This window comes from Arachis stenosperma, chromosome 10 (assembly GCF_014773155.1).
Source record: "Arachis stenosperma cultivar V10309 chromosome 10, arast.V10309.gnm1.PFL2, whole genome shotgun sequence".
In the NCBI taxonomy this organism is placed as follows: domain Eukaryota; kingdom Viridiplantae; phylum Streptophyta; class Magnoliopsida; order Fabales; family Fabaceae; genus Arachis; species Arachis stenosperma.
In genome coordinates, this window is record NC_080386.1 from 51,570,871 (window position 1) to 51,588,385 (window position 17,515).

A 17,515-nucleotide genomic window follows, 5' to 3' on the forward strand; every position below is an offset into this window, starting at 1 on the left:
AGAATGTATATTATGTAACAGCAACAATAATTGAGTTATCATTATCTGCATAAAAACTCCATAAGTCAAATTCTGCTATATGCCTAATAAGGATATATTTCTTTTCTTATTCATTTCATTTTCTCTTAGTTTTGATGCATGCTTGGGGACAAGCAAGATTTAAGTTTGGTGTTGTGATGACAGGTCATCATATACCCATTTTTCAAGCTAAATTCACTTGTTTTACTAGTCTTTATGCACTTTCTTGCATCCTAAGTAAGTGATTTGGAGTAAAAATGCATAACTTCTTTAAATCAATCAACCACCATGAAATTAATGTTAACTCATGAGGTTTAAGCTGAATTTAATTGATTTTTAATTGATTTATAAGCCTTGTGAATTTAGTGATACTTTTAGTGGTTATTTTGGTTTATTGTAGATGAAGAAAAGAAGAAAAGAGGAAGCGTGGCTTAAGAAAGCGTGGCTGATGAGCGGATAATTTGTACGCTTTTTGGCATTGTTTTTAGTATGTTTTTAGTAGTTTTAGTTGAGTTCTTAGTATATTTTTATTAGTTTTTAGTTAAAATTCACTTTTCTGGACTTTACTATGAGTTTGTGTGTTTTTCTGTGATTTCAGGTATTTTCTGGCTGAAATTGAGGGACCTGAGCAAAAATCTGATTCAGAGACTGAAAAGGACTGCAGATGCTGTTGGATTCTGACCTCCCTGCACTCGAAGTGGATTTTCTGGAGCTACAGAAGCCCAATTGGCGCGCTCTCAACGGCGTTGGAAAGTAGACATCCTGGGCTTTCCAGCAATATATGATAGTCCATACTTTGCCCAAGATTTGATGGCCCAAACCGGCGTTCAAAGTCACCTACAGAAATTCCAGCGTTAAACGCCGGAACTGGCACCTAATTGGGAGTTAAACGCCCAAACTGGCATAAAAGCTCGCGTTTAACTCCAAGAGAAGTCTCTACACGAAAATGCTTCATTGCTCAGCCCAAGCACACACCAAGTGGGCCCGGAAGTGGATTTTTATGTCATTTACTCATCTTTGTACACCTTAGGCTACTAGTTTTCTATAAGTAGGACCTTTTACTATTGTAATATAGGGAGTCTTTTGATCATGTTTTGATGATTGAACTCACTTTGGGAGGCTGGCCATTCGGCCATGCCTAGACCTTGTTCTTATGTATTTCAACGGTGGAGTTTCTACACACCATAGATTAAGGTGTGGAGCTCTGCTGTACCTCGAGTATTAATGCAATTACTATTGTTCTTCTATTCAATTCCGCTTGTTCTTTGTCCAAGATATCACTTGTTCTTCAACTTGATGAAGGTGATGATTGACACTCATCATCATTCTCACCTATGAACAAGGTGACTGACAACCATTCTTGTTCTACAAGCATCTGAGGCTTAGTGAATATCTCTTGGATTTCTGATTGCATGATGCATGGTTGATCGCCTGACAACCGAGTGCTCGCCTGACAAACGAGCCAGCCATTCCGTGAGATCAGAGTCTTCGTGGTATAGGCAAGAACTGATGGCGGCATTCAAGAGAATTCGGAAGGTCTAACCTTGTCTGTGGTATTCTGAGTAGGATTCAATGATTGAATGACTGTGACGTGCTTCAAACTCCTGAGGGCGGGGCGTTAGTGACAGACGCAAAAGAATCACTGGATTCTATTCCGGCCTGATTGAGAACCGACAGATGGATAGCCGATGCTGTGACAGAGCATCAGGAACGTATTTCCAATGAGAGGATGGGAGGTAGCCATTGACAACGGTGAAACCCTTGCATAAGCTTGCCATGGAAAGGAGTAAGAAGGATTGGATGAAGACATTAGGAAAGCAGAGAGACGGAAGGGAAGGCATCTTCATTCGCTTATCTGAAGCTCTCACCAATGATATACATAAGTATCTCTATCTTTATCTTTTATGTTATTTTCGTTCATCACCATACCCATTTGAGTCTGCCTGACTGAGATTTACAAGATGACCATAGCTTGCTTCATACCACCAATCTCCGTGGGATCGACCCTTACTCGCGTAAGGTTTATTACTTGGACGACCCAGTGCACTTGCTGGTTAGTTGTGCGAAGTTGTGTTTATGCCATGGTATTGAGCACCAAGTCTTTGGAGCCATTACTAGGGATTGTTTATGTTTTGAAAAGTATTGATCACAATTTCGTGCACCAAGTTTTTGGCGCCGTTGCCGGGGATTGTTCTTGTGTATGGACAACTGACGGTTCATCTTGTTGCTTAGATTAGGCATTTATTTTTTTTTCGAAATTCTTGAAGATGAATTCTAGAGTTTCATGATGATTTGTTGAAATCTGGCTGGCTGAGAAGCCATGTCTAATCTCATTGGACCGAGGTTTCAACTTATCATCACAGAAGCTTGTTGATTTTTTATCAATCTTGCTTTTGGGGCAGTGATCTGCTAAGGCTTGGCTGGCCTTTGGCCATGTCTAGTGTTTTAGACCGAAGCTTTCTTTGAAAGCTTGGCTGGCTGTGAGCCATGTCTAATTCCTGGACCGGAGTCTTAGACTAGCATTGCACTGATTCCTGAAATTCTCATTGAGAATTTTGATGTTTTCACTTAATTTTCGAAAAACACAAAAAAAAAATTAGAAAATCATAAAAACCAAAAATATTTCTTGCTTGAGTCTAGTGTCTCATCTTAAGTTTGGTGTCAATTGCATGCATTCATGTGTCTTAAGGATCTTCAAGTAATTCTTGATGATTTCTTACTCTGATCTTTGAATTCTTTTGACTTGAGTGTTTATGTGTCTCATATAGTGTCAATAGTATACAAACTGCTAAGTTTGGTGTCTTGCATGCATTGTTATTTGAATCTTGTTGCATTTTGATTATTAAAAATCCAAAAATATTTTTTATTTTGTGTCTTTTCAAGTCAATAATACAGAGAATTGAAGCTTCAGAACATACTGCAGAGGAATTATACAGAAAAAGCTGGGCATTCAAAAATGCCCAGTGAAGAAGGCAGACTGGCGTTTAAACGCCAGCCAGGGTACCTGGTTGGGCGTTTAACGCCCAAAAAGGGTGCATTTTGGGCGTTAAACGCCAGAATGGATACCATTCTGGGCGTTTAACGCCAGGATGGTGCTAGGGGGAAGATTTTGTTTTCAAATCAATTTTTTTCAAAGTTTTTCAAAATCAAATCTTTTTCAAATCATATCTTTTCAATCAAATGTTTTCAAAATTAATTTCTTTCCTTTTTCAAAGATACTTACTAACAATTAATGATTTGATTGAACATTTTTTGCCTTTTCTGTTGAGGAAGGTTTTATGTTTGAATCATATCTTTTCTTGTTAGGCAAGTCATTAATTTTTAAAATCAAATCTTTTTAAAATTGTTTTCAAATCATATCTTCTCAATCACATCTTTTTAAAACCAATCATATCTTCTCAACCACATCTTTTTTCAAAATAGTTTTCAATCAAATCTTTTTTTTTCTAATTTCAAAATCTTTTTCAAAAATCACTTTACTTCTTTCCCACTTTTGTTTTCGAAAATCAATTAGTGTTTTTCAAAAATGTTTTCAAAATATTTTAATTAATTTTCGAAAAATTACTCCCCTCCTCCTCACATCCTTCTATTTATGGAGTACCACTCCTTCTTAATGCACAATTCGAACCTTATCTAAGTAAAGTTCGAATTCTTCTTCTCCTTTTTCTTTCTATTTCTCTTTTCCTCTGACACCTCAAGGAATCTCTATACTGTGACATAGAGGACTCCACATTTTCTTGTTCTCTTCTCTTTCATATGAGCAGGAGCAGAGACAAAGGCATTCTTGTTGAAGCTGACCCTGAACCCGAAAGGACCTTGAAGAGAAAACTAAGAGAAGCCAAAGCACAACTCTCTTTAGAGGACCTGACCGAATTCTTCAAAGAAGAAGAAGACATGGCAGCCGAAAACAACAATAATGCAAACAATGCAAGGAAGGTGCTGGGTGACTTTACTGCACCTACTCCTGATTTTTATGGGAGAAGCATCTCTATCCCTGCCATTGGAGCAAACAACTTTGAGCTTAAACCTCAATTAGTTTCTCTAATGCAACAGAATTGCAAGTTCCATGGACTTCCAATGGAAGATCCTCATCAGTTCTTAGCTGAATTCTTGCAAATCTGTGACACAGTCAAGACTAATAGGGTAGACCCTGAGGTCTATAGACTGATGCTATTCCCTTTTGCTGTAAGAGACAGAGCTAGAATATGGTTGGACTCTCAACCTAAAGAAAGCCTGGACTCTTGGGAAAAGCTAGTCAATGCCTTCTTGGCAAAGTTCTTTCCACCTCAAAGATGGAGCAAGCTTAGAGTGGAAGTCCAAACTTTCAGACAGAAGGATGGAGAATCCCTCTATGAAGCTTGGGAAAGATACAAACAATTAATCAGAAAATGTCCTTCTGACATGCTTTCTGAATGGAGCATCATAGGTATTTTCTATGATGGTCTCTCTGAACTATCCAAGATGTCTTTGGATAGCTCTGCTGGGGATCTCTTCATCTGAAGAAGACGCCTACAGAGGCTCAAGAGCTCATTGAAATGGTTGCAAATAACCAATTCATGTACACTTCTGAAAGGAATCCTGTGAACAATGGGACAAGTCAGAAGAAAGGAGTTCTTGAGATTGATGCTCTGAATGCCATGTTGGCTCAGAACAAGATATTGACTCAACAAGTCAATTTGATTTCTCAAAGTCTGTCTGGAATGCAAAATGCACCAAGCAGTACTAAGGAGGCTTCATCTGAGGAAGAAGCTTATGATCCTGAGAACCCTTCAATGGAAGAGGTGAATTACCTAGGAGAACCCTATGGAAACACCTATAATTCTTCATGGAGAAATCACCCAAATCTCTCATGGAAGAATCAAGAGAGACCTCAACAAGGTTTCAATAATAATGGTGGAAGAAACAGGTTTAACAATGGCAAACCTTTTCCATCATCTTCTCAGCAACAGACAGAGAATTCTAAGCAGAACCCCTCTGACTTAGCAACCATGGTCTCTGATCTAATCAAAACCACTCAAAGTTTCATGACTGAAACAAGGTCTTCCATTAGGAATTTGGAAGGACAAGTGGGACAGCTGAGCAAGAAGGTTACTGAACTCCCTCCAAGTACTCTTCCAAGCAACACAGAAGAAAATCCAAAAGGAGAGTGCAAAGCCATCAATATGGCCAAATTTGGAGAAGAAGGGGAGGAAGTGAACGCCACTGAGGAAGACCTCAATGGCGTGCACTAGCCTCCAATGAGTTCCCCAATGAGGAACCATGGGAATCTGAGGCTCAAAATGAGATCATAGAGATTCCATTGGACCTACTTCTGCCTTTCATGAGCTCTGATGAGTATTCTTCCTCTGAAGAGGATGAGTATGTCACTGAAGAGCAAGTTGCTAAGTACCTTGGAGCAATCATGAAGCTAAATGACAAGTTATTTGGAAATGAGACTTGGGAGGATGAACCTCCTTTGCTCACCAAAGAACTGGATGACTTGTCTAGGCAGAAACTACCTCAAAAGAGACAAGACCCTGGGAAGTTTTCCATACCTTGTACCATAGGCACCATGACCTTCAAGAAGGCTCTGTGTGACTTAGGGTCAAGTGTAAACCTCATGCCTCTCTCAGTAATGGAGAAGCTAAGGATCTTTGAGGTACAAGCTGCAAAAATCTCACTAGAGATGGCAGACAACTCAAGAAAACAAGCTTATGGACTTGTAGAGAATGTTTTGGTTAAGATTGAAGACCATTACATCCCTACTGATTTCATAGTCCTAGAGACTGGGAAGTGCATGGATGAAACCATCATCCTTGGCAGACCCTTCCTAGCCACAGCAAAGGCTGTGATTGATGTTGATGGAGGTGAATTGATCATTCAAGTGAATGGAGAATCCTTTGTGTTTAAGGCTCAAGGATATCCCTCTGTCACCATAGAGATGAAGCATGAAGAGCTTGTCTCAAATCAGAGTCAAGAAGAGCCCCCACAGTCAAACTCTAAGTTTGGTGTTGGGAGGCCACAACCAAACTCTAAGTTTGGTGTTGAACCCCCACATTCAAACTCTAAGTTTGGTGTTGGGAGGTTCCAACATTGCTCTGAGTATCTGTGAGGCTCCATGAGAGCTCTCTGTCAAGCTACTGACATTAAAGAAGCGCTTGTTGGGAGGCAACCCAATGTTATATTTTATTTATTTCTCTTTGTCATTTTTTGTTATTTTGTAGGTTAATGATCATAAGAAGTCACAAAATCAATTAAAAAAGCAAAAACAGAATGAAAAACAGGAAGAAAAACAGCACACCCTGGAGGAAGAACCCACTGGCGTTTAAACGCCAGTGAGGCTAGCAGTTGGGCGTTTAACGCCCAGTCTGGCACCATTCTGGGCGTTTAACGCCAGAAAGGGGCACCAGACTGGCGTTAAACGCCAGAAAAGGGCAAGAACCTGGCGTTAAATGCCAAGAATGGGCATCAGCCCGGCGTTTAACGTCAGAAATGGCTCAAAACGTGATTTTGAGTGCCATTTAGTGCAGGGATGACTTTTCCTTGACACCAGAGGATCTGTGGACCCCACAGGATCCCCACCAACCCCACCACACTCTCTCTTCTTCACCCATTCACCAATCACCTCAACACCTCTTCCCCATAAACCCTTCTTCACTCCTTCATCTTCAAACCACCTAAACACCACTTCTCCCCCTCCCTGGCCGAACACAAAGCCATCTCCCTCTTCCTCATTTCTTCTTCATCTACTCTCTTCTTTCTTCTTTTGCTCGAGGACGAGCAAACATTTTAAGTTTGGTGTGGTAAAAGCGTTGCTTTTTCGTTTTTCCATAACCATTATGGCATCCAAGGCCGGAGAAACCTCTAGAAAGAGGAAAGGGAAGGCAAAAGCTTCCACCTCCGAGTCATGGGAGATGGATAGGTTCATCTCAAGGGTGCATCAAGACCACTTTTGTGAAGTTGTGGCCTTGAAGAAGGTGATCCCCGAGGTCCCCTTTTCACTCAAAAAGGGTGAATATCCGGAGATCCGTCATGAGATCCCTGAGATGCCTCAAGGGATGCACTTTCCTCCACAAAACTATTGGGAGCAACTAAACACCTCCCTAGGAGAATTGAGTTCCAACATGGGACAACTAAGGGTGGAGCACCAAGAACACTCCATTCTCCTCCATGAAATAAGAGAAGATCAAAGAATCATGAGAGAGGAGCAACAAAGGCAAGGAAGAGACATTGAGGAGCTCAAGCACTCCATAGGACCTTCAAGAGGAAGGAAGAGCCGCCATCACTAAGGTGGACCCGTTCCTTGATTTCCTTGTTCTTTATTCTTCTGTTTTTCGAATTTTTATGCTTATGTTTATCCATATTTGTGTCTTATGATCATTAGTGTCTTAGTGTTTATGCCTTAAAGCTATGAATGTCCTATGAATCCATCACCTTTCTTAAAATAAAAACGTGCTTAATTGAAAAGGAAAAGAATTGCATGAATTTTGAATTTTATAACAGTTTAATCATTTTGATGTGGTGGCAACACTTTTGTTCTCTGAATGTATGCTTGAACAGTGCATATGTCTTTTGAATTTGTGGTTCATGAATATTGGCTCTTGAAAGAATGATGAAAAAGGAGACATGTTACTGAGGATCTGAAAAATCATAAAAATGATTCTTGAAGCAAGAAAAAGCAGTGAATACAAAAAAAAAAAAAACCGAAAAAAATATAGAAAAGAGAAAGAAAAAGAAAGAAATAAAGTTGTGATCCAAGGCAATAAGAGTGTGCTTAAGAACCCTGGACACCTCTAATTGGGGACTTTAGCAAAGCTGAGTCACAATCTGAAAAGGTTCACCCAATTATGTGTCTGTGGCATGTATGTATCCGGTGGTAATACTGGAAGACAGAGTGCTTTGGGCCACGGCCAAGACTCAATAAGTAGCTGTGTTCAAGAATCATCATACTTAACTAAGAGAATCAATAACACTATCTGGATTCTGAGTTCCTAAAGAAGCCAATCATTCTGAATTTCAAAGGATAGAGTGAGATGCCAAAACTGTTCAGAGGCAAAAAGCTAAAAGCCCCGCTCATCTAATTAATACTGATCTTCATAGATGTTTTTGGAGTTCATTGCATATTCTCTTCTTTTTATCTTATTTGATCTTTAGTTGCTTGGGGACAAGCAACAATTTAAGTTTGGTGTTGTGATGAGCGGATAATTTGTACGCTTTTTGGCATTGTTTTTAGTATGTTTTTAGTAGTTTTAGTTGAGTTCTTAGTATATTTTTATTAGTTTTTAGTTAAAATTCACTTTTCTGGACTTTACTATGAGTTTGTGTGTTTTTCTGTGATTTCAGGTATTTTCTGGCTGAAATTGAGGGACCTGAGCAAAAATCTGATTCAGAGACTGAAAAGGACTGCAGATGCTGTTGGATTCTGACCTCCCTGCACTCGAAGTGGATTTTCTGGAGCTACAGAAGCCCAATTGGCGCGCTCTTAACGGCGTTGGAAAGTAGACATCTTGGGCTTTCCAGCAATATATGATAGTTCATACTTTGCCCAAGATTTGATGGCCCAAACCGGCGTTCAAAGTCACCTACAGAAATTCCAGCGTTAAACGCCGGAACTGGCACCTAATTGGGAGTTAAACGCCCAAACTGGCATAAAAGCTGGCGTTTAACTCCAAGAGAAGTCTCTACACGAAAATACTTCATTGCTCAGCCCAAGCACACACCAAGTGGGCCCGGAAGTGGATTTTTATGTCATTTACTCATCTTTGTACACCTTAGGCTACTAGTTTTCTATAAGTAGGACCTTTTACTATTGTAATATAGGGAGTCTTTTGATCATGTTTTGATGATTGAACTCACTTTGGGAGGCTGGCCATTCGGCCATGCCTAGACCTTGTTCTTATGTATTTTCAACGGTGGAGTTTCTACACACCATAGATTAAGGTGTGGAGCTCTGCTGTACCTCGAGTATTAATGCAATTACTATTGTTCTTCTATTCAATTCCGCTTGTTCTTTGTCCAAGATATCACTTGTTCTTCAACTTGATGAAGGTGATGATTGACACTCATCATCATTCTCACCTATGAACAAGGTGACTGACAACCATTCTTGTTCTACAAGCATCTGAGGCTTAGTGAATATCTCTTGGATTTCTGATTGCATGATGCATGGTTGATCGCCTGACAACCGAGTGCTCGCCTGACAAACGAGCCAGCCATTCCGTGAGATCAGAGTCTTCGTGGTATAGGCAAGAACTGATGGCGGCATTCAAGAGAATTCGGAAGGTCTAACCTTGTCTGTGGTATTCTGAGTAGGATTCAATGATTGAATGACTGTGACGTGCTTCAAACTCCTGAGGGCGGGGCGTTAGTGACAGACGCAAAAGAATCACTGGATTCTATTCTGGCCTGATTGGGAACCGACAGATGGATAGCCGATGCTGTGACAGAGCATCAGGAACGTATTTCCAATGAGAGGATGGGAGGTAGCCATTGACAACGGTGAAACCCTTGCATAAGCTTGCCATGGAAAGGAGTAAGAAGGATTGGATGAAGACATTAGGAAAGCAGAGAGACGGAAGGGAAGGCATCTTCATTCTCTTATCTGAAGCTCTCACCAATGATATACATAAGTATCTCTATCTTTATCTTTTATGTTATTTTCGTTCATCACCATACCCATTTGAGTCTGCCTGACTGAGATTTACAAGATGACCATAGCTTGCTTCATACCACCAATCTCCGTGGGATCGACCCTTACTCGCGTAAGGTTTATTACTTGGACGACCCAGTGCACTTGCTGGTTAGTTGTGCGAAGTTGTGTTTATGCCATGGTATTGAGCACCAAGTCTTTGGAGCCATTACTAGGGATTGTTTATGTTTTGAAAAGTATTGATCACAATTTCGTGCACCAGTGGCCCAAGAGAGAAAAAGTGTGGCGCATAAAAGGAGGAAGCAAGCATTGCCCTCCACAAGGGCACACTGCCCTCAAGGAGGGCAACATAAGGAAGCAAACTTTGAGAGGCAACACTGCCTTGCCCTCCTCAAGGGCGGAGCACAAATTGATATCATGGATCAAAGGGAGCAAAAATTCTGCCCTGCCCTCCTCAAGGGCAATATCGGGCCTTCATGGAAAATAAATCAAAGGAAAAAGCCTACCAATGCTTGCCACAAGGATCGAACACGGCACCATGAGGAAGCAAGGAACTAAGCCTCACTTTGGTACCAAAAAAACCAAGAAAAAAAGGTAGCGTGCGCGTCACCCAAGTCTCGAACACGGAGCTTCAGCCTTGGCACATTGCCCTGCCCTCCGCAAGGGCAGGGCAGCATTTTGTGGTGCACGGCCAGCGCACCAAATTGGCGTACCAAGGGAGCTTCGGCAGCATCAACATGCACGCACAGGCAAATTCTGGCGCATGATGAGCGGATGATTTGTATACTTTTTGGCATTGTTTTTAGTATGTTTTTGATATGATCTAGTTAGTTTTTAGTATATTTTTATTAGTTTTTAGTTAAAATTCACTTTTCTGGACTTTACTATGAGTTTGTGTGTTTTTCTGTGATTTCAGGTATTTTCTGGCTGAAATTGAGGGACCTGAGCAAAAATCTGATCCAGAGACCAAAAAGGACTGCAGATGCTGTTGGATTCTGACCTCCCTGCACTCGAAGCGGATTTTGTGGAGCTACAGAAGCCCAATTGGCGCGCTCTCAACGGCGTTGGAAAGTAGACATCCTGGGCTTTCCAGCAATATATGATAGTCCATACTTTGCCCAATATTTGATGGCCCAAACCGGCGTTCAAAGTCACCTCAAGAAATCCCAGCGTTAAACGCTGGAACTGGCACCCAAATGGGAGTTAAACGCCCAAACTGGCACCAAGGCTGGCGTTTAACTCCAAGAAGAGTCTCTACACGAAATTTGCTTCATTGCTCAGCCCAAGCACACACCAAGTGGGCCCGGAAGAGGATTTTTATGTCATTTACTCATTTCTGTACACTTTAGGCTACTAGTTTCTTATAAGTAGGACCTTTTACTATTGTATTAAAAATCTTTGGATTGTTTTTTATCCTTTGATCATCTTTGGACATCTAGTTCTTAGATCATTTGGGAGGCTGGCCATTCGGCCATGCCTAGACCTTGTTCTTATGTATTTTCAACGGTGGAGTTTCTACACACCATAGATTAAGGTGTGGAGCTCTGCTGTACCTCGAGTATTAATGCAATTACTATTGTTCTTCCATTCAATTCCGCTTGTTCTTTTACCAAGATATCACTTGTTCTTCAACATGATGAAGGTGATGATTGACGCCCATCACCATTCTCACCTATGAACAAGGTGACTGACAACCACTCTTGTTCTACAAGCATTCGAGGCTTGGTGAATATCTCTTGGATTTCTGATTGCATGATGCATGGTTGATCGCCTGACAACCGAGTGCTCGCCTGACAAACGAGCCAGCCATTCCGTGAGATCAGAGTCTTCGTGGTATAGGCAAGAACTGATGGCAGCATTCAAGAGAATCCGGAAGGTCTAACCTTGTCTGTGGTATTCTGAGTAGGATTCAATGATTGAATGACTGTGACGTGCTTCAAACCTGTAACCTACTGGGCGTTAGTGATAGACGCAAAAGAGTTATTCTATTCCGGTAGGGGAGGGAACCAAACCGGTGATTGGCAGCACTGTGACAGAGTGTGTGCATTAGCTTTCACTGCGCGGATGGGAGGTAGCTGCTGACAACAGTGAAACCTTACACGAGCTTGCCATGGAAAGGAGTAAGAAGGATTGGATGAAGACAGTGGGAAAGCAGAGAGACGGAAGGGAAGGCATCTTCATACACTTGTCTGAAGCTCTTACACCAATGATATACATAAGTATCACTATCTTTATCTTCTATGTTATTTTCGTTCATCACCATATACATCTGAGTTTGCCTGACTAAGATTTACAAGATGACCATAGCTTGCTTCAATGCTAACAATCTCCGTGGGATCGACCCTTACTCACGTAAGGTTTATTACTTGGACGACCCAGTGCACTTGCTGGTTAGTTGTGCGAAGTTGTGTAATGCCACGGTATTGAGCCACCAAGTTCTTGGAGCCATTACCGGGGATTATTTGAGTTGTGAAAAAGTATTGTTCACAATTTCGCGCACCAGCGCACCAAAAAATTTCTGCCCTGCCCTCCACAAGGGCAGGGCAGCATCCTGCAGCACCAACACGCCCAACTCGCACGCACCAAGAGCCACACGCACAAACTCCTGCCCTGCCCTCCACAAGGGCAGGGCAGCCTCCTTGAAGCAACTTTTCTTGGGCTGAAATTGGATTAAAAATCCAATAAAATTCATTTCTTCACCAAATCAAAAGCCCATCCAAATTCCAAAATCCAAGAATAGAAAGTGTATAAATAGGAGTTAGTTTGATGTAATTAGAGACCTTTCTTTTCACTTTTGACTTTTGAACCTTCTTTTGAATTTTGGAGAATTCATTGAGAGCTAGGAACTGAGATTTCAGAGAATTGGGGAGGAGAATTGATCTCTCTTCTTCCTTGTTCTTATTTTGAGCATTTTTACTTTTCTTGTTTGAGTCTTGTGTGTCAAGAATTGAGGAAATTCTGTCTCAATCTCCACTCAAGAACTCTTTAATTTCTTCTCTGCATAATTAAGTTCAATTACATTCACTTTACTGTTTCTTCTTTAATTTCTTGTTAATTGCTTTGAGAATTTGGATCTGGGAAGGCAATTGAGATCTAGACTTTGCTATCTAGTCTCTGGAGTCCTGAGATCACATCTTTCTTTTGGTTCCTCTGTGAACCTCTGCTGCAATTCAATTCCATTCTCTGTTTTAATTTTAAGTATTTCTAATTCATCTTCTGCTTTATTACTTGCTGCAATCTAATTTCTATTGCTTGAATTCTGAAATCCCACTCCTCAAATCCCTTTTCATTATTGCAATTTATATTTCTTGCTCTTTAAGTTACTGCAATTTACATTTCTTGCATTTTAAGTTTCAGTCATTTAATTTCTTGTTCTTTAAGATTCAACTCTTTTACTTTCAGTTTTCTTTAATTTCTGCAATTCATCCCTCTCCCTTTACATTTCCTGTTGTTTAATTACTGTTGGATACAAAACACTCAACCAATATTTGATTCGCTTCACTAAATCAACCACTAAACTAAAATTGCTCAATCCTTCAATCCCTGTGGGATCGACCTCACTCATGTGAGTTATTATTACTTGATGCGACCCGGTACACTTGCCGGTGAGTTTTGTGTCGGATCGTTTTCCGCACATCACCGCTCATCTAATTAATATTGATCTTCATACATGTTTTTGGAGTTTATTACATATTCTCTTCTCTTTATCTTATTTGATTTTCAGTTGCTTGGGGACAAGCAACAATTTAAGTTTGGTGTTGTGATGAGCGGATAATTTATACGCTTTTTGGCATTGTTTTTAGTATGTTTTTAGTATGATTTAGTTAGTTTTTAGTATATTTTTATTAGTTTTTAATTAAAATTCACTTTTCTGGACTTTACTATGAGTTTGTGTGATTTTCTATTATTTCCGGTATTTTCTGGCTGAAATTGAGGGACCTGAGCAAAAATCTGATTCAGAGACTGAAAAGGACTGCAGATGCTGTTGGATTCTGACATCCCTGCACTCGAAGTGGATTTTCTGGAGCTACAGAAGCCCAATTGGCGCGCTCTCAGCGTTGTTGGAAAGTAGACATCCTGGGCTTTCCAGCAATATATGATAGTTCATACTTTGCCCAAGATTTGATGGCCCAAACCGGCGTTAAAAGTCACCTTCAGAATTCCCAGCGTTAAACGCCGGAACTGGCACCAAAGTGGGAGTTAAACGCCCAAACTGGCACAAAAGCTGGCGTTTAACTCCAAGAGAAGTCTCTACACGAAAATGCTTCAATGCTCAGCCCAAGCACACACCAAGTGGGCCTGGAAGTGGATTTTTATGTCTTTTACTCATCTTTGTAATTCTTAAGCTACTAGTTCCCTATAAGTATGACCTTTTACTATTGTATTTTTTATCTTGAGATCTTTGAATCTTTTGATCACTGGGGGATGGCCTCACGGCCATGCCTAGACATCGTTCTTATGTATTTTCAACGGTGGAGTTTCTACACACCATAGATTAAGGTGTGGAGCTCTGCTGTACCTCGAGTATTAATGCAATTACTATTGTTCTTCTATTCAATTCAGCTTGTTCTTGTTCCAAGATATCACTTGTTCTTCAACTTGATGAATGTGATGATCCGTGACACTCATCATCATTCTCACCTATGAACGTGACCGTCAATCACCTCCGTTCTACCTTAGATTGGGTGGATATCTCTTGGGTTCTTTAACCGGAATCTTCGTGGTATAAGCTAGAATTGATGACTGCATTCAAGAGAATCTGGAAGGTCTAAACCTTGTCTGTGGTATTCTGAGTAGGATTCAATGATTGAATGACTGTGACGAGCTTCAAACTCGTGATTGTGGGGCGTTAGTGACAGACGCAAAAGAATCACTGGATTCTATTCCGACATGATCGAGAACCGACAGCTGGATAGCCGTGCCGTGACAGGGTGCGTTGAACATTTCCACTGAGAGGACGGGACTGTAGCCATTGACAACGGTGATGCCCAACATACAGCTTTCCATGGAAAGGAGTAAGAAGGATTGGATGAAGACAGTAGGAAAGCAGAGAGACGGAAGGGACAAAGCATCTTCATTCGCTTATCTGAAGTTCTCACCAATGAATTACATAAGTATCTCTATCTTTATCTTTATGTTTTATTCATATATCACCCATAACCATTTGAGTCTGCCTGACTGAGATTTACAAGGTGACCATAGCTTGCTTCTTACCAACAATCTCCGTGGGATCGACCCTTACTCGCGTAAGGTTTATTACTTGGACGACCCAGTGCACTTGCTGGTTAGTTGTGCGAAGTTGTGTTTATGCCATGGTATTGAGCACCAAGTCTTTGGGGCCATTACTAGGGATTATTTGAGTTGTGAAAAGTAGTGATCACAATTTCGCATACCAGTGTGTGTGTGTTGTCCGTGAGTGAGGGTAGCAGATGGAATAAGGGTAAGGGTTTCCCAATTTGGAAAATTAGAGTTTCTGAGTCTGATTTGTGAATTAGGGTTAGAAATTAGGATTTTATAAAAGAATAAAGGATAGCTATGAATAGATATTTTGATAAAATTAAAGGGTAGATTAATTTTAAAATCAAATGTACTCCGTTTAAAATATTTAAGAACATTATTCATCAACATATTGCTAAGTTCAATTAATTATTTCTAATTTAAATTATAAAATAAACATATTAACCATATTTTATAAAATGTAGTTTAAACTTAAAATATTAATTATTTGAATTAAATGATATAACTTTTAATTAATTTTCTATCACCGAAACTTTAATTTTAATTTATAAAATAACCAATTATACTAAAATTATGCAAGAATGTTAATTAGCTTAAACTCAATATTTATAAAATTAATTTAATCATTCTTAACATATTATTTTCTAAAAATAAGGAATTCAAATTAAATCATAAATTATTCATAACAAAAGTTAATTAAATTAAATAATATAATTCTTTCCTATTTTTCAACTACTAAAAATTATGTGAAATATTCAATTATAATAAAAATTGTAATAAAATTCTAATTAATTTAAACTTCAATTATCATGGAATTCTATTTAATTACCTTTAGTAAAATAATTTTCTTAAAATAAAATGATCAACAAATATAATAAATCACAAATGTCTAATTATTTGATTTTCAAAAACTAGGGTTGTTACATTCTACCCACCTTAGAAAAATTTTCGTCCTCAAAAATTGCTAAAATAAATTAAATTCAAACTTAGATCAAAGAAAACAGAATATAGGAACAGAAGCATAGGCATTGTCAATGATGAATATTCAAACAGAGTCACGTAAGCAATCAGATTCATAGGCAAGCAAAGGTATAAGAATGACAAGGTATGGTTGGGAAACAATCAAATCACATGCTACAGAGGATATTCAAACCAGAGAATCCCAATGAAAGCAACGAAGAAAAAGATGGCACGAGTTCACGTGGCACAAATAAAGGTTATACGTCGAATCGGAGCTAACTTCAAAACCTCTAATGCTCCCAAACCCGTGAGTCGCATCACCTATAGCTTCTATTTCATCTATGATAATCCATTAGTGTTCCCATATACATAAATTATTAGTATTAAGTTGGCAGACCTAATACCATGAGATATGCAATGGTAGACTAACAGCGTTAATCAACACACAGTCATGCATATAAAACATAAACTCCTGTTATCAGAACAAGTCACAAAGCATGACAGACACTCAGAGTATGCAGTGAAGCATAGTCAGTCCATTCCCAAGGCTCTAACAGGAACGAACTGCTCTGATACCATATTATAACGACCCAACTTCCAGTACGTCACGATCGTACCAAAAGTATGGCGTTACTAACCTGTTTTCCTTATTTACTATTTAATATTGAGTCTTTAGTTCGATTTCGCGTTTCAGTTTTTAAGAAAATACTATAAAAAAAATTGTTTTTATTTATCAAAATCAAATTTCAAAGATCACTTAGTAATAATAATCACATAATTGTTAATAGAAATAAATGTTATACAAAGGAATTAAAAAAAACTCAGATATATTTCCTATCCTTTTGTATAAAATAAAATCTTAAATAATAAAGGCAAGGAAATTCTATGAAGGAAATTCTATGAAAGCAACTCAACACATAAATTTAATTCAAATAAGACTAATAATTGCCCGCAGCTTCAAACTAAGTCTTCGAATCTGTGTCACTGAAAGAATGGAAGATTTTGGGGTGAAAACAATGTAATGGCCTAGCTTTTAGCCTCGAAGAAACAGCACTTTTTTGGGATCAAACGGAAATTTTATGGAATTTTTAGGAATTTTAGTGCATATAAGCACCTCTGCTGCACAGGTGCTGTGTCATCAAGCTGCTAAGTCAGCAGCTTGACTGCACCAGACACCTCTCCTAATCTAAGCAGGTATGTCGCGAAAAGTTGCGTTTTTGAACAACTTCGGGTCTGAATTTCAAAATTTTGATTTCCGTGGTTAGTCTCATTGTGACGAGCCAGTCTCAAATTTCGAGAGAAAAATTATATTAATATAATATTCATATATTATTATTTTATTCAGAATATTATATTATTATTTATTCTACTGTGATTAATGTTGATCTATGTTTAGTAATATAATAACTGAGCTAGAAATCTACCGGTAATCGATAATACCGGCATTCTTAGATGAACTTAGCAATGCTAATGCTTCATCATATATCTTTTCTCCTCATAATTATCATGTTACTAGTATCATTTATACTAGTAAAGCTCATTCTTATCCTTTAGTAGTATAATCTGATGTATCTAGTTTTAGTAATTATCTCCAGAATGATATTTTATTATTAAACTCTGATGAGTCAGCATCCAGTGACACGTGGCTCTCCTAGAGTTAGCCACCACATG

The 17,515-nt window shown here is 39.1% G+C and overlaps 1 non-coding gene across 1 annotated transcript; it reads right to left on the reverse strand.

Moving 5' to 3' along the window:
• Positions 1–4,317: 4,317 nt before the first annotated feature.
• LOC130958955 (small nucleolar RNA R71) lies at positions 4,318–4,425 on the reverse strand. Its single transcript, XR_009078054.1, has one exon. It is a non-coding gene; the product is annotated as a small nucleolar RNA R71 (small nucleolar RNA).
• Between the last annotated feature and the right edge of the window lie 13,090 nt (positions 4,426–17,515).